Here is a 21,313-nt window from a genome sequence, read left to right as displayed (position 1 = left end):
GCACTTAAAATTGCTAACTTAAAAATTTTAAAGCCCACGATGTGTTCTCATACAAACATAAGATGAACACAAGCTAAATATTTATTAAACTCTTTAATGAAGGAGTGGAAAAAGGTGAAGTGTGTGCTAAGAGGGCAAGGAAGAGAGCTGTAGGGCCTGAGAAGGACTGTTGGAGAAAGATGGCAAGGTTGGGTACATGGCGGGCTAATGTCCTACAGAGCAATGGAACAAAAGATTTGGAATTACTCCTACCAAACAGAAACAATTTGCAACCATTAACTCATAACTTTACCACCTTCTAATGAATAATAAATGGCCAATCAAAGGTACATTTTATATAACTAAATTATCCTTAGATGGGCTAGTTAATGTTCTACAGGGAAAGTAGAAGCACATGCATTTTGCTTTGCCTTATGTCAGAGTTTTGAAATTCTTTTTTTTTTTTTGGTATTTTTGAGACAGGGTCTCCCTGTAGCCCCAGCTGTCCTGGAACTCACTATGTAGACAAGCCTGGCCTTGAACTCACAGAGATCCGCCTGCCTCTGCCTCCCGAGTGCTGGGATTAAAGGCGTGCGCCACCATGCCGGACAAAATTCCTTCTTTTTAGATAGAATTTTCACTGATGTATAATAAATAGTCTGTAGACACTTAAAAGGGAGAAATGGCTTAGAAAGTGGCACACTCGTGACTTATGTTTCTGTTAAGATTATAGAATAGGATAAATTTGTTTAAGTACAAGAGGAGGAGAGATGAGGTAGTACAGAGAAGTAATGAGTAAGAGAAGATGAGTTTGACCACCACATAAAGAAAGGCTCCAGAGCAACCTGTCAGCATGGCATGGTCAAACGGAATTCTGAGAACAGAAACAAGATTTGGACCTTTGCGTCCTGTACAGTAGCTATCTACTGTCTGCCTTCTGTTTCTTAATGAAGTATGCTATGCTTGCCAATGTTTAAGATGGGTTTTTTGTTGTTCACATTGTAGAAAGTGATAAATGGGCTGATTTTCACAGGTAGATTATTCATCCATTGATACATTTATGTATTCTGTGACTTTGGACACAAATTTTTGCTTAGCATGTATGAGTAGCTGGGTCATCAATGTTTATTAACATAAATAAAACAGTCTATGGAGTTTTCTATTTCTAATGGGAAATTAAGCAATAAAAAGAAATGTGTAATTGTACTTGTGATAAATGTAACAAAGCTGAATAGGATTTAATAAAAAAGAATAATAGGCCTAGAGATATCTATTTGAATGGCATTGTCAAGGAAAACCCCTCTGAGAAAGAAGCCTTTAGACACAGACCTGAAGAAGAGACCATCAATCAACAAGAGTGAAATATTGCAGTGTATTAGTTTCTGGTGCTGCTGCAAAAACACAAGTTGGCAGCTTAAAACAAAGGGATTTCGGCAACAATCCCTGAACCTTGAAAGTCAGAAGCTTGATACAGGTGTCCTATTCCAGGATAAGCACTCTGCAGTCTCTTGTACTCTGCACATTGGCCAGTTGTGGTTCTCTGTGTTGATCACCATTTGCCTCATAAGAAAGCTTAGCTTGTGAGAGTTGTGAGGTGCATTAGTCTATGGATACAATAATAAGTCATTAGGAGTCAGTTTAATACTATAACTATTAGAAGAAAGCTAGTATTAGGCTCTCCCCTAAGCCCTATGACCCATGTCTAGCCTCAGGTTCCTAGGCCTGATATCAATGTCAGGCATCCTATGAAGCAGAATGTAAATCCAATTAAAAAGTGGTTGGTTACTCCCATAATATTGGTGCCACTGGGAGGGGGCAGGACAGTTTCTTTCAAGGCTGTGACTCTTGGTAGGTTAACCAGGCTCCAGTGGATGGACCCACATTGACAGACATTCGTGTACATAAATTGGGCTCTATAGGCTCTATTACACACACACACACACACACACACACACACACACACACATATATATATATACATATATATATATGCTAGAGTACATTAAATTACGCAGGGGGCAGTAAGGGGAGGTGAGGATAGGGGATGGAATCTAAATACCATCAAATCATATTGCAGGAAAATTGGCAAAGCAAGAAGAAAAAAGAAATTCATTCTTTCAGTTCTAGAGGCCAAGATTCCAAAATCAAGAATTCAGCAGTGTGGTTCTTTCATGAGGCTATAAAGGATAATGTGTCCCATGCCTTTCTCTTGGTTATTGGTGACAGCCAACAATCTTGACATTCCTTAACAGGTGGCTGTATCACTCCAGTCTCTTCATGGTCATGTTGTCTTGTAATGGGTGTGTTAGAGGAGTGAGGGAAATTAATATTCAATCCAGCAGATGAAGTGGAAGGTATGTAGAAAGCAAAGACTGTGGTGACAAGTTTAGTGTATGGAAGGGATGAATAAAGGACATTTTGAATGATACAATGAGTCAGAATTCAGTTGACCTGGTAGGTATAATGCGGTCAGGTTGTCACCCACATTAATTTTAAAAAGCTATAGGATAAGCACCATGTAAATTTTTGAAGCCTGGAACCTGGAATGAAAGATGAGGTTGTGTGTGGAATCCATCTGATATATGGATGATCAATTACAGTATTTGCAAATGCCTCGAAACCTAATGAGTTTATCCTAAGAGGATATGCTCCAAACTTACATGTGTACTGTCTCCTACTTTACTGCTCATGTTTCTGATCCATCCAAACAAAGATCAATTTTTCAATGTCCTTGCTTCCCATACATTACAATTATATCCTAAGGTCAATGCCAATGCCTAACACAATATTTTACACACAACACCTTTGAGAAAGAAAGAGTCTATGTCACAATAGTCACCAGGTTCTATAGCTTACCATGCTTGGCCTTCTAATTGGTGAGAAAATTGTAATAGGAAATTTGTGTAATTATGCACATCGCCACCTTGAAAAGCCTATCTAAATTCCTTCTCTAACACATGTAAATAGAATTCAGCTTAAAATAGAATATAAATTGTTTTGTAATCCATTACTGAATATGGAAGTAAGTTGTCCAAGTTAGTTGATATTCTTTAGTTCAGTTGTTTTGTTTCATACTGAGGAATTTATCTTAAACCCCTTCTTTCATGAGCCCCACTTTATATAATGGAACTGCCTCATAAAAAGGCAACAGTATACCACTAGATTATAGATGATGGGTCCATTAAACAGAAATAATAAAGATGTTTCTTTTAATCTCTTAAATGTGACTTTCCTTCCCATTGCCTAATCCTATGTTGCTACGCTCAGGAGTACTCCAGTAACGAACTGCAGGGAGACTCATAAGCATTCCTGAACATCTCACAGGACATGTGTTAAGTACTTTTAGCCACTAACATCACTGCTGAAATGTTGATAACACTGATAAAACTAGTTTAGAAACATATCTGATCAGGTGGCAGCTTGGATATTTCTGAATACTCTCTGTTATCAGTTTCACTGCATATAATTCCTTCTGAAAGTAATTTTTTAATGGCAGCATTCTTGTAAAGAAAACCCAACTAATTACCCAAGTGCTGAAGAGTTAGTGCTAGGAAAATAATTGAAGAATAAGAACATAATTCACTTTAACATAGATTGAATACCTTTTCTTGGAAAGCAAAATGGAAATAGATATTTAAAAGAATAAAATTAGTCTCATTGATAAACAAGACTTAATTTCTAGAAACCTGAAAGGAAAAGGAAGTCTGAACTGACCTGAAAGCAATTCTCAAATGCTCATTTAACAACTGGCTATGGGGTACATATTGAAGAATTTTATGAAGCATGTAAGAATTTTTAATAATTTAGTTAGGAAACTACATCAAATGACAATTTAAAAATTAGAAGTAGATCAGATAAATTAATCCATTTGTTAATTCAGAGCAGCTAATGGACAACTGAAAAAAGTTTTAAAAGTTTTCCTTAAGGGAGAAAATGGGATGTGTCTCCCTGCTAAAATGAGACCTGACAAAATGCCAGTTTGAAAAATAAGATTTTTTTTGAAGTGGCATTTAAATGTACCTAAGAAAACAGCAATGCCTTATGATGAAAGTGAGGTTGTGTGGAATAATTTACTGAACACTGTTTTGTGGAAAGATTTTGTAAATAATGCTCTAGTTAGATTTATTTTTCCCATTAAAGTATAAAAAGCTCCTCAGCAATTTCTATTCCTTAAGAGAATTGTAAGTTATTGGTTTGTTGCATTTTTTTAATGTTTAACTTGAAGCTTGGTTGCCTGTTGGACGTGACCTTGAAATATGAGAAAATAAACTTAAAGTAATAAAATATTGCTTTAATCTTACCTGTTTTATTACTTTCATTTCCCCCCTTTAGATAAATAAATGCAGGTTTTTGCTGTGTGAACAAAATTTAGAGAAGATTTGGAAAAAAACAGGAAATGAAGGAAGGCCCTTACACTTTTCCCCAATAAAGTCATTTTTAAAGCAGACCTCATAGAAATATGGTGGTATAACTAAGGTTTTGGTAGAAGAAGTGAAAAAAGTGGTTTTTGCATACCAGCAATCCCAGCAAAGGGGAAGATGAGGAAGGAGGACTGTGAGTTTGAGGTTAAACATAGCAGGATACTGTTTTAATAAAATAAAACATCCCACACAAAAACTCCAAGAATATTAATTCTTCTTTTTGTTAATATCCTTCATAGAATATAGTCCAAAAGATTTCCTTTTACGTAAAAGGTCTCTAAATACTTATTCACAATGAACATATGTTCATTGTTTAAATATAGACCATCATATAGTGAAAAGGGGAATCAGTTCTGATGTTGATTTTGGTTTTTTTTCCTTCTGACATCTGAATAGTAAACCTAGTCCCTCTTCCTGGTACAATAGGTGGTAGTTCAGCCTGCTCAGGATAGTGATGGAGAAACCCTTCGCTAACAACATGTTTTGTTTTGTTTGTCCCATTCTTGTGCTTCTACCTTAAGGTTTTGAATACCTGACAGCTATAAATTCTTACTCAACAAGACAACTTAGAAATAAGTTCTTCAGGTCTGTGCTAGCTAGTGTTTTCTCAATTTGTCACAACCAGAGTCACCTAGTGTCATAGTTTTCTTTCTATTGCTGTGATGAAACACTGGCCAAAAACTACTTGAGGAAGAAAGGTTTATTTCATCTTGTACTTCCGAGTGACAGTCCATCTTTGAGGGAAGTCAAGCAGGAACTTAGGGCAGGAACCTGGAGGCAGGAACTAAAGTATGGACCATGGAGGAACGCTGCTTACTAGTTTATTTCTCTGGCCTGTGCTCAGCCTGCCTTCTTGTACAACCCAGGACCACCTGCCAAAGGTGGCACCACCCATGGTGGATGGGGTCCTCCAACATCGCTCAAGAACCAAGAAAATGCCTCACAGACATGTTGACAGGCAGTCTGATAGAGGAAATTCTCCAACTGAGGCTCCCTCTCCCCAGGTGTGTCAAGTTGACAACTAAACAACTTCTATTCAACTTGACACACAAACACATCACTATGAAGCAATAACCTTTTCATTTCTTGTCCCCAAGATTTCATGTTAATATTAATATTACAATGTAAAACATATAGTTCTTAAAAGTCCCATAGTTCTTAAAACTCCCGTATTTTAAAAACATATATCTCTTTAAAATTATCGAGTCTCTTAATTGTGAGCTCCTGCAAAATTAGAAAATATGATAAACGTTTCTTACTCCAAGAGGAAAGAACCAGGGCACAGTCAAATCCAAGTAAACCCAAAATCAAACAGTGTAAACAGCTCAATGCCCAGTGTCTGGGATTCATTCATGATCTTCAGGGATCCAAAGGACTTAGGCAGGTCCACTTCTCTGGTTCTGCCATCCATGGCACACACAGCTTATCTTCTAGGCTTAGACCAGCCTCATGCCATACCTGCCACTGTCCTTGGTGGACATTGCATTGTCCTGGCATCTCCTTTATCCTGAAATCACCACTGAAAATGAGATTTCATCTTCACCAATGGCCTCCTGGTGCCAAGATTTATATTCTCTCTATGACCCCTTCAGTTTGGAAACTTTCATGCCACCAAAACCAATACTATGTAAAAGACTCTTACACCTTACCAAGTCCAGCTTCCAGCTTGAGGTGCAGGTTTGGCCCCCAATGGACCACAGCTACTGTGTGATGACTCTGAGGAAATACTTCCCAGAATATTTCACCTCAGAGATGCTGATCTTTTATTAATAGATGATTTTTCAACTCCAGATAACCAGCATCAAGAGTCCCAGTTAAAGCACGAAAGACTTCATCCCCACAAATTCTTAATTGAAATATATCACATAAACAACCCAATAGTCTTTGCTTCTCTATGAAACCTCACAAGCCAGCCATCTACCATTCCATTTCCCCAAGGTCCTACAGAACAGCTCACTAAGCTCCAAGCCCTCAATGGACTTTCCAGCCAAAAGCTCCAAAATACGCACAAAATTCCCAAAACAACATGGTCAGATCTGTCACAGAAATACCTCAGGATCATGGTACTGATTTCTGTATTAGTTTGTTTCCTAGTTCCGTGATAAAAATCATTGATCAAAACCAAGTTGGGGGCAAGGGAGGGTTTGTTTCACCTTGTACTTCCAGTGATAGTCCACCTTTGAGGGAAGTCAGGCAGGAATTCAGGAACCCAGAGGCAGGAACCAAAGAAGCATGAACCAAGGAGGAATGGTGCTTACTAATTTACTCCTCTGGCCTGTGCTCAGTCTGCTTTCTTATACAACCTAGGACCCTCCCACATCACTAAGCCATCAAGAAAACGTCTAAAAGAAGTTTCCATAGGCTAATCCAGAAAAGGAAATTACTCAGTTGAGGTTCCCTCTTCCCAGGTATGCTAAGCTGACAACTGATGCTACACCTGACAATAGCTAACACACCTGGAAAACTCAATTGGAACCTCAGTTGAGGAACTTGTTCCATCTTATTGTCCTTTAGCCACGTCTGTGATGCATTTTCTTTATCTTTTTTTTTTTTTAGAAGAAGCATTTCATTACAGCTTTAACATACTTAATGACATTTTCTTAATTGCTGATTGATGGAGAATGGCCCAGCCCATTGCAGGAGGTGCCATCCTTGGGTAGGTGGTTTGGGTTGTATAAGAAAAGTAACTGAGCAAGCTCAGGGTGAACAAGCTTGTAGGCAGCATTCCTCATATGGTCAGTGCTTCAGTTCCTCCCTCCATAGTCCTGCTCTGACTTCCCTCAGTGTTGGATTGTGACTTGAGATGTGTAACCTGAAATAAACACTTTCCCTCTCCTGATTATTTTTGGTCAGTGTTCTTTGTCTGTTTGTGTTTTTTGTTTGTTTGTTTGTTTGTTTGTTTGTTAGCACAGCAACAGAAAATTTACCAGTACAAGATACAAGATGATGTTTCTTTACAGCAGTATTGATGAGGATTTTCATTAAATGAGGATTACAACCTGTCAATTAAGTCAAAATAGTTCTGGTAATAGGGAGCACACATTTTCATACCAGAGAATGTATATAGAGTAAAAATAAAGGTAGATAAGTGTTAGTTTTTAACTCAGTACTTATCAAAAGCATCATTAGAAATCCAGTACATCTTCTCAAGTCCTTTCCCAGTCAGTGGTCTGGAATATGTCCTACCTGCTCTTGATGGTCATTCTGGAATTCCTTCACCTCCTTCCTCTCCTCCTTTCATCTCCTCTCACCTCATCACATCTCCTCTCATCTCATCATTGTCTGTTTATTATATTATTAATATAATTACAACTGTAAGTAATAAAACAAGATAATATCTCAATTTTATTCAATAGCCACCAATGAATGCTTGGCGGTGGGGATGAGACGCACAATCCCCACATATGTAGTTTTTCCTTATATTAGATCGTTTTTCATCAGGTTGTAATCCTACTTAGTGAAAGACCTCAATTTTCTTATTTACTGCAAATACATAAAATAATGCCTGGGCAATGATACAGCATCAGAAATTTCTTAACGAAGCAACCAATAAATAGAATAATAAGAATGAGGACGTGAACTTTAAATGCAGATGAAGGTCATTGTGTATACACATGTTTTAGAAATGACAAAAAAAAACCTTTTCCTTACAGTAGTTGGAATTCATAGTTTCCCAACTGAGACATGATAAAGATTTTTACAAGATGGTCACATGTTTTTGAAGTACTGTTTCAGACCATATTTTTTCAAACTAATTGTCTATCTTTACATAGATTTAAAATCTTTAGCTGAAAAAAGTGATTATTTTAGAACCCTGTGAATCTTCAAATAAACTACAGCACTATTTTAATGTTTGTTTTATTAGTGAACATATTGGCTACCCCCACAAACCTGTCAATACATTATAAAACATATTTAAAGCATGGGCCTATATTTTCTGTTGAACAGCACCAATCTGTTTTTGTCTTGAATAAAACAAGTAAATTATAGGCAATTTTACATTTTAGAACATTTTCAATTGAGCCTTTCTATGTACCCTGGGCTGTTCTGGAACTCACTAAATAAGTAATCTTGACTTCAAACATTTGGCTCTTCTGCCTCAGCCTCCTGAGGCATGCATTATCATGCTCCATTACTTTTTAAAATGACATGTAGTATAGATAAATGATAGATAGCTGATAGATAGATGATAGATATAATGATGATGGGCACATGGTTCAATGAAATTTAATGAAATGGGTATGCTCATGTCAACCTGTCATAGCACCCAAGAAGCCCCTGTCATGAAAGGTAACCATTATTCTAACTTTTAATGTCAACATAGTCTGCTTTCCTGTTATATGCAAGTGGACTTACACAGCACATGCACTTTTACACCCAGCTTCTCCTGCTCTATATGACGTGTGAGAAGAAGTTGGATTGTTATGGTAATTGTAGAAAGTTCATTTTCATGACTGTATGGAATTCCATGGTGTGAACATGTCACAATTTATTTACTGTCAGAGCCCTGCTTATATAGTATTTAGCTCATGTGTTCTGTGAACAGATGTATGCATTTATATTGAGTATATACTTGGCAGGACTATGGCATCATGGAGTATACAGCAGCTCAGCTTTACCAGTTACTGCAAAGATTTACAGTACAATTGTACTGAGTTATATTCTCAATAGAAATTTTGGAACTTTTCTCTTCCTCCACAGTCTTTACAATACTTGGTTTTCTTTCTATTTTTGGATATAAATTTATTCATTTTATTTTTATTAATGCATATTTTATTGATTTTTTTGTATTTCATACAAAACTTCTTAGTCATATTTAGACCCCCCACCTATCTGCATGCTTCCTCACCCCCACCACTGGATTTCATGCATTCTGTCATATATGTTAAGGCCTATTCAATCAAGTTTTTGTACCCAGAAGTCCCTCAGTGCAAGTTCATCCACTGGAGTTTACTCAGCCTATCTAGAGTCACTCCTTTAATGATCGACTCTCCCTCACCCAGCAGTAATCAGTTGCCAACAGTTTCTTGGCTAAGATTGGGACCTGCTACTCATTTCCCCAGTAATATGCTAGGTTTTTGCCTGATGAGTCTGCATAGGTCTTGTGAATGCTATCAGCATTGCAGCAAGTTCATATGAGCAAGTTCCCAAAAGCCTGGAATTCTGTTTCCTTACGTCCATGCACTAACCCTGGCTCTTACAGTCTTTCTGCCCCTTCTTCCATAATGATTCCTGAGTCATAGGTGGGTGAGGTTTAATTTATTGGAGTCCTATCCAGGGACACACACTCTCAAGTCTCTTATTCTCTACACCTAGGTCATTTGTGGCCTTCTGTGTGCGTTGCACTCTTTTGTATGAGGAAGCTTTACTGGTGAGAGTAAGGGATGCATTAATATTCTCTCTACCCCCTGTTCCCCTTAGTTCCATGAGCCTTAAGTGTAGATGTTCCACTGTAGATGTGTCACTTAGAGTAGGGCATCTCTCAGACATATAGTCTGTATGTGTGCCCAGTTGTGGAACTCTGTAAAGGCTCCGTCTGTTGCAAAAATAATTCTCTTTGATGAGCAGTGTATGGTAGGTATACTTATCTATAAATATAAGAATTTGTATTGACCATACAGTAAGAAACTATTTTAGTCCTTTTAACAGAGGAGCAATGATAAATGAATTGTGGTTTCAATTTTCATTGCCTTTTGAAAAAATAGATCAAAATAATTTTTCATATGTTTATTGGTCATTTAGATAATCGTATTTATGAAATGAGGTGTTCTTAAGTTTTGCCACACATCTTCAGCTGGCTTGGTGTGTAGAAGAACTTTTTATGCTATGATTACAAATTTTATGGTGTATATAAATAATGCAAATTTCAAACGTCACATTTCTAGTATAGCCTTTTGATGAACATTTGGTTATTTTCATGTGAATCAATCAGTATTTCTTCTTTATGAATTTTGTTTCTGTTGAAGATATCTAGTCCAAGGTTAAGAATATGTTCCATATTTTGTTCTAAAGTACATATTATTAGGGAATGGAATAAAAGAAGGAAGCCTAAGAGAAGAAAAAAAATGAAATTATAAGGAAGCAAGATATAGAAAAGGAAATACTTTTCTGTGTGTTTTCTTCTTGTTATTTTTCCTCTCCTGAAACCCTGATCCTTCACTTCATCATACCCTGGAGTTTTCTTAGGTCATCATTACATGAGGACTTGGCAACCATACAATAAACTAAGGGTAGTTTAACCTTTACTAGATGATTAAATTTGATCCCAGAAAATGTTTCTGAAAGGGTTTAGTGAGGAGAAAACAGATTTTTAAATGTGGATGAATTAGGTTTAGTGCCTGAATTAGGTATAGAGAATGACTTCACCAGAGTGAATTTGCCTTCCTGAAGTAAATATTCATGGACAGCCCTCTCTACTCATCTTTTGACCATTAATTGTTTAACTCCATAATTATTTCTTCAAATATTTATGTCATATAAATGTAGTTTTCTCTTTTCTTAAACCCACCAAGTTCTTCTGAAGGATGTTTTAATATCCTCTTGTTTTCAAAGCAAATGATGAAGATTAAAAATGTTAAAAACACACATTGCATTATTTAATTCTCTGCTATCAATTGAAGTTCATTAAACATGAATGCAGTTTAATTAGAGTACTATGTTTACAACATTGTTTTTCATAAGCCTGACTCCTTAGGCCCCCGAGGATGTGCCTCACTAATTACATATGCTTGCCCTAGTCATGTATTCTTTCCCAAACAGTGTAAAACAACATCTTCTATGATATACTGTTATCTAGTATAACTCTTATTTCCTCTGAGAAAAAAAAGACACTCTCAAATATAATGTTCTCTATATGAGAGTGGAGTGTGGGGGTCATAATAGAATTTTTTTGAAGAATTATTTAACATATTCAGTAACACACACTCCAGAGCAAGAGTACATCTCTTTCACAAGTGGGTGCAAGATTCTAGGTTCACGGTTGAAGTAGTACAGTTATACAATATTGAACTCAGTATAAGCTCTGTAAGACATAAAATTGAATGAGTTTTCAATCTTTAACAAAGATCTCCATTTCATTTTAGAATATATTATTTCTTGCAGAAACTCATTGTTTTTGCTGCTAATGCTCAGATGTTGGCACATGCATCTCTAATCTGTATGTATCTGATTATTACTAGTCATAATTGGTTGCACTTGGATCCTTGGCACCTGTCATTGGGTAGATTTCAATGGTAATGTTTATGACCTCTAATAACTAGCATGACATAAATTTCCATGCTTCCGCCTCAAAAATAATATTTTTTTAATTTGTTGATTTTGTGTGTGTGTGTGTGTGTGTGTGTGTGTGTGTGTGTGTATCACACAGAACATACCAAACCATCTTATTCAACTATATACCTATTTCCCAGATGGTACCCTCCCATAGCCTCCCTTGCCCGATTAGAGCCCTTATACGCTGATATCCCTGCTAATGTCTGCTGTGTTGTTGGCACCCCAAGCCATTCCCCGCTACTTGCCTTTCTGGTGAATCTAGTCAGCCTAGAGGTCTTTGTTTTAGGAGGGTCAGCTCTTCCTCATCTAGCAGTGATCAGTTGTCAATATTCCTTTAGATAAGATTGGGGTCTGTTGTTCATTTTCCCAGTTCTATGCTTTGTTACTATCTGGGAGTCCATTTGGCCACCCTGGCCAAAACTCAAAAGAAGGTATTTCCCATCTGGCATTGTTGCTTGTTATGTAGCCTTTAGCTATGCTTATGGACTATTAAGAAATTATATTGTCCCCTTTAATCTTTGGTTATACTTTCCTTTTGGATGTTTAAGACCATACAGTTGGTCCAGATAAACCAATTTATTTTTACTCTTAAGGTCATCCTTAATAATTAGAGAAATGCAAATCAAAACTGCTTTAAGATTTCATCTTACCCTAGTCAGATTGGCCAAGATCAAGAGAACGAACGACTCCAAATGGTGGAGAGGATGTAGAAAAAGAGGAACGCTCACTCACTGCTGGTGGAAAGTGACTTGTGCAACCACTATGGAAAGCAGTGGGGAGAACCCTCAAAAAACTAAAAATGAGCCTACTATATGGTCCAGTGATACCACTCCTTGGCATATACCCAAAGGACTCATTGTACTGTAGTGATATCTATACATCCACCATGTATGTTGCTGCTCTCTTCACAATAGCTAAGAAATGGAAAAAACCTAAATGTCCCTCAACTGACTAATGAAAATGTGGTACATCTACACAATGGAGTTCTTTGGGTTAGTTTAAGGGAGGGGGGAGGGAAGGGTATATGAGGAACCTAGGGGATAAGGAGAAAGAAGAAGCTCAACAGAGGTAGGATCATTGGAGCAAGGGTATTAGTAAGGAAGAAATGGGGTCACCTGAACTGGGAAAACTATGGTGGGGGTAAGGCAATGCAAGAGATAAATAATGCCTAGCTAGTTTTGAAAATCAGAGGGAACCATATTACTCTTACAACGTACTGACAAATTATACATGGCAGATCAAGAAATATATGTCTAGGTAAGGTTTATCTGAGAACAATTGGTCTTTGCCCAAGATTTATCTGCACGACACATAGTAATTAAAAGTACCAGACTTGTGGAACTAACTCTCTTGGATGTTTAACAGACATACTTTGAGGCCTATAATAATTTGGTCAGAGGGACACAATAGACTCTTTGACATTCCTAAATCATGAAGTAAGAGATATTTTACCAAATAGGATTTTGTGATTCTGCCAATTTATTATTGTCATCTAAAAATGGATAAAGATGGCTTTAAAATATAAAGCTAAAATATTAATAGCTAATCTATAGTAAACAATCTAAAACATAACAACAAATTATAATTGGTTAACATTTATCTCTTTATTTTGATAAAAATTATTTATTACAATTTTCAAATTTTACCAAAATTGTGTGTGTATATGTACAAATTTATAATTGGTTAGCATTTGTTTACATATTTTTGATTATGTAATCAAATATATATACAAGCAACTAAAAGAAGAACCTTCTTAAGGACTTCTTAAGTAAATACTGAGCACATAGTATTTAAAAGTATAAAGCTGCTAACTTGATTTTAGTTAATCTAGAATTGTGATCATATTGAACATTGCTTAATGTTGATTTCTAGAACATTTCACAATGTAGGTGAAGTTATTTGGTTTTTTCTGTGATTATGCAAACGAATATTTCAAGAGTCGTGAAAGAGTAAATTTGCCTACATCATGCACAGAGAACATGAGTATTCTTAATTAGTATGTAAACAAACACCATTATTTCTACAGAACTATGTTTGCTGCATTTATGAACGAGAAGACAGGAGGAAAAACTGAATTTCCCCTTATTTTATGAGACATTTTCCCTAGTCATCTATCATTAAGTCTCTAGAGACTTAGTGTGGGAGACAGGCTTGAGCCAAGGGGGAAAGTCTTAATGACAGCCATACAGCAGACCCGAAGCAATGGCCTGACCACTGGAGCCACAAGGAACACCTTGTGAAATTTGCTCCCATTGGCAGATCATGAGACTGATGCCTAGAGCTGGCCATTCCCTAATCACCACCCTTCAGATTCCAAATTGCAACACTTAGGTATTGCAACAGCCTGGGTCAAGTGGTTCCCAGGAATCCAGACCCAGTACAGGAAACCTAAACCTAAGTAACCTGAAACCTATTATGCTAATAAGGTATCTGATTCGCTATGTCATGATTGGACACAGCCCTGCCAAAGATATGAGTTGTAACTTCTTGATTGGACCCCTACCCCTATATAAGCTTGTGCTCTTCTGCAATAAAGTGGATCTGGGTTACCGAATCTGGTCTCCTGTGTCTGAATGCTGGCTTTGCTGACACAGTCTCCTCACCAGCCCTGGGGTCTGGGATGGGGCAGAAGTAGTGACATTGGAGCACTGGGTGAGCAGAAGAGCGGCCTCAGCACCGGAGCCAGCAGAAGGGTGTCCTCAGTGCTTGGGGAGGAGAAGAGCGGCCACAGCTTGGGGCAGCGGTGAGGAGTGAAGGGCGGCCTGAGCGATCTGAGGCAGCGCCCTTGCAATCGCAAGCAGCACCCCTGCAATCAGCACCACTTGAACAGAGAGCAGTGGCAGGCATCACCCATGTGAGCAGAGGAGTGGCACCCAGAGACAGCACCGAGGGAGCAGAACAGTGGCTGATGGTGGCACCCAGGGCAAATGGAGAGTGGCTGCAACTTAGAGTTGTTAAGAGCAAACTAAACTGATGATCAAATCTAATCACTTAATTATTTTAGAAAGGTAAAGGGACTTGTCCAAGGGCCATAACTAGTGATGAAGCTGGAAGTCTTTGCCTCTGACACTAATAAAGGACAATGTTCTATGTAATGATAAAGGGAACAAAAGGAGGAAGGAAGATGTAACTTAGCCCATTTCCAAATTTATTCAGATTAAGATTAAATCCTTTTAACCAGATTTCAATCACTAAGCTTATTAGTTACTCTTATACCCCTGTAACAGAAAAAAAAAATGGACAGAACAACTAATAGGAGGAAAATTTATTTGGGCCCATGGTATCAGAGGATTTGGGATATCACAGTGGGGTAGACAGGGCACATCAGCTCCCTGAGAGGTTGAGGAGGAGCATGAGGTGGTGATTTCTTCACTCTTGGTGGACAGAAAACAAAAAAATGGAATGTGTTGAGTAGTTGGGATATGATGTTTAGAAACCTATTCCTCATGACCTCTTCTAGCTCCTACCTCCTACATTTCCCCCATCTCCCAAACAGTGCTGTCAATTGGAGACCAGTTGTTTGGGCATGAACCTGAAGGGGGCATTTCAGACTCAAAGCATACCAAGTCATCTCTTACATTTCTGATGAATAAACTAGAATCACTTCATGAATGAATTTGAGATTTAGCTCTTTACAGCTATGTATCTTAAAACACTTTAGACAGATGGAAATGTCTCATATTCAGAACATTTTAAATTTGGAAATCTCAGTGTGTTAATTCATATTTGAAGTCTTTAACATAACCTTAAGAAATAGAGTTACAGTTGAATACATTTCCCTTAAAACTTACTGTGTAACTAGAGCTTCAAGTACTTTGGAGAGTGACTATTTTTATAAATACCTGTTTTCTCTGACCATTCCAAAATCATTTTTAGTTGAGATATAGTCACTAAATGCTTAAATTCAGAATTCTGTTCATTCATATTCCACTAAATAAAGCGAGAAAAATTATTTTCTGAACAGTAATATCTGTCATAAATTTGTTCATATTCAGATTTTAGGTCTGGCCTGGAACTTACTATGTAGATCAGGCTGGCCTTGAACTCACAGAGATCTGCTTGCCTCTACCTCCCATGTGGTGGGATTAAAGGCATGTGCCTGCCACCAAGCCTGGCTAATTCTTGTGTTTTAAAATATACCAACTTGATTCCATAAAAATTACAGCATGATATTTAAATGATGTCATAGATTGATATATACCAGTATACTTATTGATGATTTGACTTCAGCATATTAAATTATAGCTGAATGTAATAAATATAAGATATGAGAATCAAATTAGAAATTCAGCTTTAATGTATTTCTTTCGTATCAGTGAATGAAGTCCAAATTCCTTTAAAATAAGTGGATTTTCAAATCAGTCTCAATTATTAGGAACCTCAGCTACTCCTCCTCAAAAATATGCTTATTAAAAATATCATTCATGTTATTCTAGTCTGAGTTCCCCTTCAGTTTGTTTTTCTAATTGCCTTACACAAGGAGCTTAATTTGATAGCTGAATAGTTTTGTTACATTGTTGGCAACTTCTGCGTTCACATGTTTTTAAAATTCTGACTACCAACAAAACTGAAACATATGCCCCTCATATATCTTAATTTTTCTCACACATTTCCCTATATTAATTCTGTCTCAACTTTAAAGCAGTTATATTTGTTAAGTAGCAGAGGAGGGCTCTAGTCCTGGAGACCGATTTTCCTCCTTCAATTTTGTCTAGTGGGAGAAGGTGCCTATTAGAGAGGCCCTGACCTCAGTCAACGCTAGCCCTCCTCCTGCTGCGCCCTCCCTTTCTCTCCTGTTCTCCCATGCAGCAGGCTTCGCCCAAATTAAACTGTTCGTCAACACTATTACAACCCCTTTGGATCTTCTATTTTTTCTTACAACATAGATAATGTGAATTCCCCTTCTGTCAGCAAAAGTTTTAGGACAGCTAGAAAACAGATATTTTGAAAGCTAGGTCAGCATTTTTCTAAAACAAAGGCTGACTTCAGTGCAGTGCACACATGCATGGTGAAGGCATGTTTGTCAGAAGCCATATTTGACCAACTCATGTCCCTGTTCCAGGTGTCCCGCTCTGGGTTTTCTTAGAGTAGATAATTTCTAATATGTAGGAAATGGTGAATGTTATTTTAAATAGAATATGTAGTAGAGACTGTTTTTCAAATTTGTCAATATTTTCTCATTTTAGTCTGAGACCCTTGAAAATTAGTAAATTGAGTAATTGCAGTGCCTGAGGCATTCTTCTCCAATGAACACTGAGGAAAATAAATGAAAGAAAGCTGACATAAACCAAGAGAGGAAATGAATGTTTTATGAATGTAAATGTGTGTTTGTAATGCTCTTGTATATAATGAAACTTAACAGATGTGTTAGAACAGTTTTATTGTTGATGTTAGTATTATTTTTTTAAAGAGGCCTAGGGAATAGGAAACTAATTCTTACACTGTGTCCAAAAGAGAACTTTTTCTGGTTCTGTCCCTCACCAACTTTAGGAAGACAGACCCTTTGTAAGCTGTGTCTTCATAAAAAGAATAAATAATTAATACATACTGCTTTCAGAATTTTGGACATCATTTAATCATGAGGCTTGCTTTTCTTTTATTCAAAACGTTAACGACTCTGCCAATTTCCTGTGATGTATGTGTTCTTACCACAGAATGAAGATGAACAAATTCTGCTTATTTTTTAACTTAGCCACTTTCCAGCATCAACATTATAAACATGAAATGAAATGTTGAAGTAAGAAGATTGTTAATGCCTTTTAAACAATATTGGCACAATATTAAAGTTAAAAACAATGTTGTTATACAATGTACTATATTAAAATATGCTTAAATCAGGGGCTGGAGAGATGCCTCTGTGGTTAAGAACACTGGTTGTTCTTGCAGAAGACCCGGGCTCAAATCCCAGCACCCACATGGCAGCTAACAACTGTCTGTAACTCCAGTTCCAGGGTATCTGATGGCCTCTTCTGTCCTCGCAGGCATTGAACAACACTGGTGCACTTACTTACATGCAAGCAACACAATCATACACATAAAATAAAAATAATAGATAAAATATTTTTTTAAAAAAACACTTGAATCATTTCCTTTTTCATAATTTTATTTTAGTTCATGTTAGTGCAAAAGCAGAGAATGAGTCAGAAAGAAACAATCAAAGCCAATGGGAAAAACCTAGAATAATTATCATGGCAGAATTGCACTCTGAATTTATTTTCCAAGTTTTATTTTACTGGCACTCTTTATCTAATATATAAAAACCTTATGTAGACTTGATTGTACACATTTACGAGAGACTATTTTGTCCCAAATTAAAAAGAAGTGGGAGTGAGGCAGGAGCAAAGGGTGGAAATTTAAAGGGATATGGACAGTGAAAGGAACCCTTGACCCCAGAATCTGGTTGAAGCCGCTTGCCAGTTTCCTAACTCAAGAATTCCAGCACAATTAACATTTACTGTGAAGGTTACCACATAGATACAATATTCTTTTCATATAGAGATGTGTCAAGAATGTTTAAATAAAGCTAAGCCATGCCTTTATTCCTAGCATTCCAGAGGCAGAAGCAGGTGGATCCCTGTGAGATCAAGGCTAACCTGATCTACATAGTGAGCCCAGGCTGGACTACAGGGAGATACTATCTCGAAAAGGAAAAAGAAAAAAAAAAAAAGAAAGTTTAAATAGCAGTGAATTATGCTTCAGTTCTAATAATATATGATTTTTCTCCTTTCCCAGTTATAAACTTGTAATTTTCTTGGAATCTCACATTTACAGTAGATGTGTGTCTTGACCCATTTGTGCAGCCCTTGTGGGCCATGGTTTTATTTTATAAGATCCTAATCTGATAAGGTGCCTCCAGAGAAACCCTATAATTTCAGTTATTGAAAAGAGGGAAAGAGCTGGGGATTCTCTTAGGAACTCATTAAGAAATGGAATTTCAATAACCAAACTCCTGGATTATCAACGCTAAGTCGCACAAACCCAACTCTCTCCTTATAACATGTACCATAAAGGAGATGTGTCTTATTCTTACCTTGTGCACCTCTCTTTCTCTTAACCCTCTCACTTAAATCTATGTTAAAATCTCTTCTGATAACCCCCAACTCTGTTTGCTACTGGCTCATACTGAAATTTTTCTCTGCAGCAAAGTCAAGAATTCCCACTTTATATTGTGGATGTCTCTGGTTCCCCATGGCCCATGATATGGAAAGGGAAGGAAAAGAAGCAAAGTGAGTTTTCATTTTTTTTAAGTGTATATAATTTCTCTATTTGACTACATTATTTCTTGAGTTTAACTTCACTAGGATATCATGTTTGGAACATATCCCGGTATCAGAACTTGACAGATTCCAGCAAGTTTGGCTCTAGAAAGGAGCTGTACATCAATCTCATTACCAATAAATAAGAGCAAATTCTCATTCTAGTGGACAGGGAGATCGGAATGGCCGAGGTCAACCTGATCAATAACGTGGGCACTATTGCCAAGTTCTGGACCAAAGCCTTCAGGAGGCTTTGCAGGCCAGGGCCAATATCTCAACGATTGGCCAATTCAGATCTGGTTTTACTCAGTGTACTTGGTGGCTGAGAAAGTGACAGTGATATCCAAACATAACGATGATAAACAGTATGCCTATATGCCTGGGAGTCCTTGGCAGGGGGTCCTTCATCATGAGGATTAACACAGTCTCTACGGATTGTGGAACAAAGGTTATCCTACATCTGAAAGAAGACCAAACCAAGTTCTTGGAGGAAAGGAGAATAAAGGAGATAGCAAAAAAAGTGTTCTCAGTTTATTGCCTATCCCATTACATTGTGTGGAGAAGGAATGAGATAAGGAAGTCAGTGCTGATGAGGCTGAAGGAAAGGAAAACCTTTGCACTAATTTTTTTTTTCCCTTTTCCCTTCTTGGGAGGCTCGTGCACTGCACCCTCCGAGGCCCCAGAGCTCACAGACTAACATTAGACATTTTTAGTTTGCGGTTTGTACATTTGGGAAGGAGTGACTTACAAAGAAGCACGGATTATTCAAGCCCTTCCCACAGTTCCCATTATCCCATTAGCATTCACCTGTGCCTGTGAATGGGATCTCACCCCATGGTCTCCATGCCTCATCTCTCCCTCCAAATCATTCATTCCCGAGTTCCAAAATGGCCACCATGGTAACTCTTCTTCTGGCTGCTCCCTGTCTCACAGCAGCTCAGCTCCACCCCTGTCCCCAGAGTGCTCTGTGGTGCCCACTCTCACCCATACTTGCCCACACTTTTTGGGAGACTGAGTAATTTCTGGGCCACACTCCACCCCTTTCCTCTGGCTCTTATAAACTTTCCATCATCTCTTCTGTGAATTTCCCTGAGCCTTGGAGAGAGTGACAGATGCAGGGTGATCTCTCTTGTATCATGGCAATATAGTGACTTCTTGGGTTTCCCCATCATTTGTCTTCAAGATGAGGCCATGGATCTGTCTCAGTGGTGTTTCCCCTACTCTGAAGACAAATGGAAGGAAGTAGACACAGTTAAACAAACATGAATGTAAATACAAATGCCTAGAAGATATCCCAGTAGGTGCACCATATTCATTAAACAGTATACTTGCAACGGCTTCCCTGTGGGGCCTATAGCCTTCTCTGACATAGGAGGTTGGCCTGGTCTACAGTACTAGATGTGTGTTCTACCCATAGGAGCAGGACTTATCCAATTAGAAATTTGTGAGTTGTACATATGTTAGCCCAGCCATGATTGCACTTTCAGGCAAGTGAAAAAGGAAGAGAAAGTGAAAGAAGAAAAGGAGTCAGATGGCAAACCTGAGATAGAAGATGTTGGTTCTGATGAGGAAGAAGAAGAAAAGAAGAGTGGTGACAAGAAGATCAATGAAATGTACATTGACCAAGAGGACCTCAACAAAACAAAGCCTATTTGGAGCAGAAATCCTGGCAACATTACAAATGAAGGATATGGAGAGTTCTACCAGAGCTTGACCAGCAACTAGGAAGAATACTTGGCTGTGAAGCATTTTTCAGTTGAAAGACAATTGGAATTCCTATCTTTTCTTTTTGTCCCAAGGCATGCTACTTTTGAGCTATTTGAAGATAGAAAGAAAAAATAACATTAAGCAGTATGTACATGTAGTTTTCATCATGGACAACTGTGAAGCATTAATCCCTGAGTATCTGAATTTCGTTACAGGTGTGGTGGATTTTGAGCATCTCACTCTAAATATTCCCCATGAAATGTTGCAACAAAGCAAAATTTTAAAAGTTATGAGAAAGAATTTGGTCAAAGAATGCTTATAACTCTTCATTGAACTGCATCTATTGCAGAAAGAAGCTTCTTTAATGAGTGGTGAAAGCTACCAGTGAGTATAAGGTGATTATAAGCATAAGGATTTAGGTGTTTGTGGCTTTTGTTTGTTTTTTGTTTTTGTTTTGAAACAGGCTCTCCCTGTAGCCACAGCTGACCTGTATTCACTATGTAGAATACACTGGCCTCAGTCTCACAGGTATCCCCCCCGCCTCTCCCTCTGCCTCTGCCTCCCAAGTGCAGGGTTTAAGGGAAGGAACCACCAGGCCCAGCTAAGGATAAATATTTAGAATATAGTAAGAAATTGCATTGGTGGACAATGGCAGTAGTACATTCTCCTCCAGGGTCT

At 37.7% G+C, this 21,313-nt stretch overlaps 1 pseudogene; it reads left to right on the top strand.

Moving 5' to 3' along the window:
• The first annotated feature begins 8,763 nt into the window (after nucleotides 1–8,763).
• Nucleotides 8,764–20,957, top strand: LOC103751167 (annotated as a pseudogene).
• Nucleotides 20,958–21,313: the final 356 nt, after the last annotated feature.

Source organism: Nannospalax galili, unplaced genomic scaffold, assembly GCF_000622305.1.
Source record: "Nannospalax galili isolate Female #2095 unplaced genomic scaffold, S.galili_v1.0 scaffold787, whole genome shotgun sequence".
Classification (NCBI taxonomy): domain Eukaryota; kingdom Metazoa; phylum Chordata; class Mammalia; order Rodentia; family Spalacidae; genus Nannospalax; species Nannospalax galili.
Note: the sequence above shows the minus strand (reverse complement) of the source record. Positions and strands in the feature narration are given on the sequence as shown.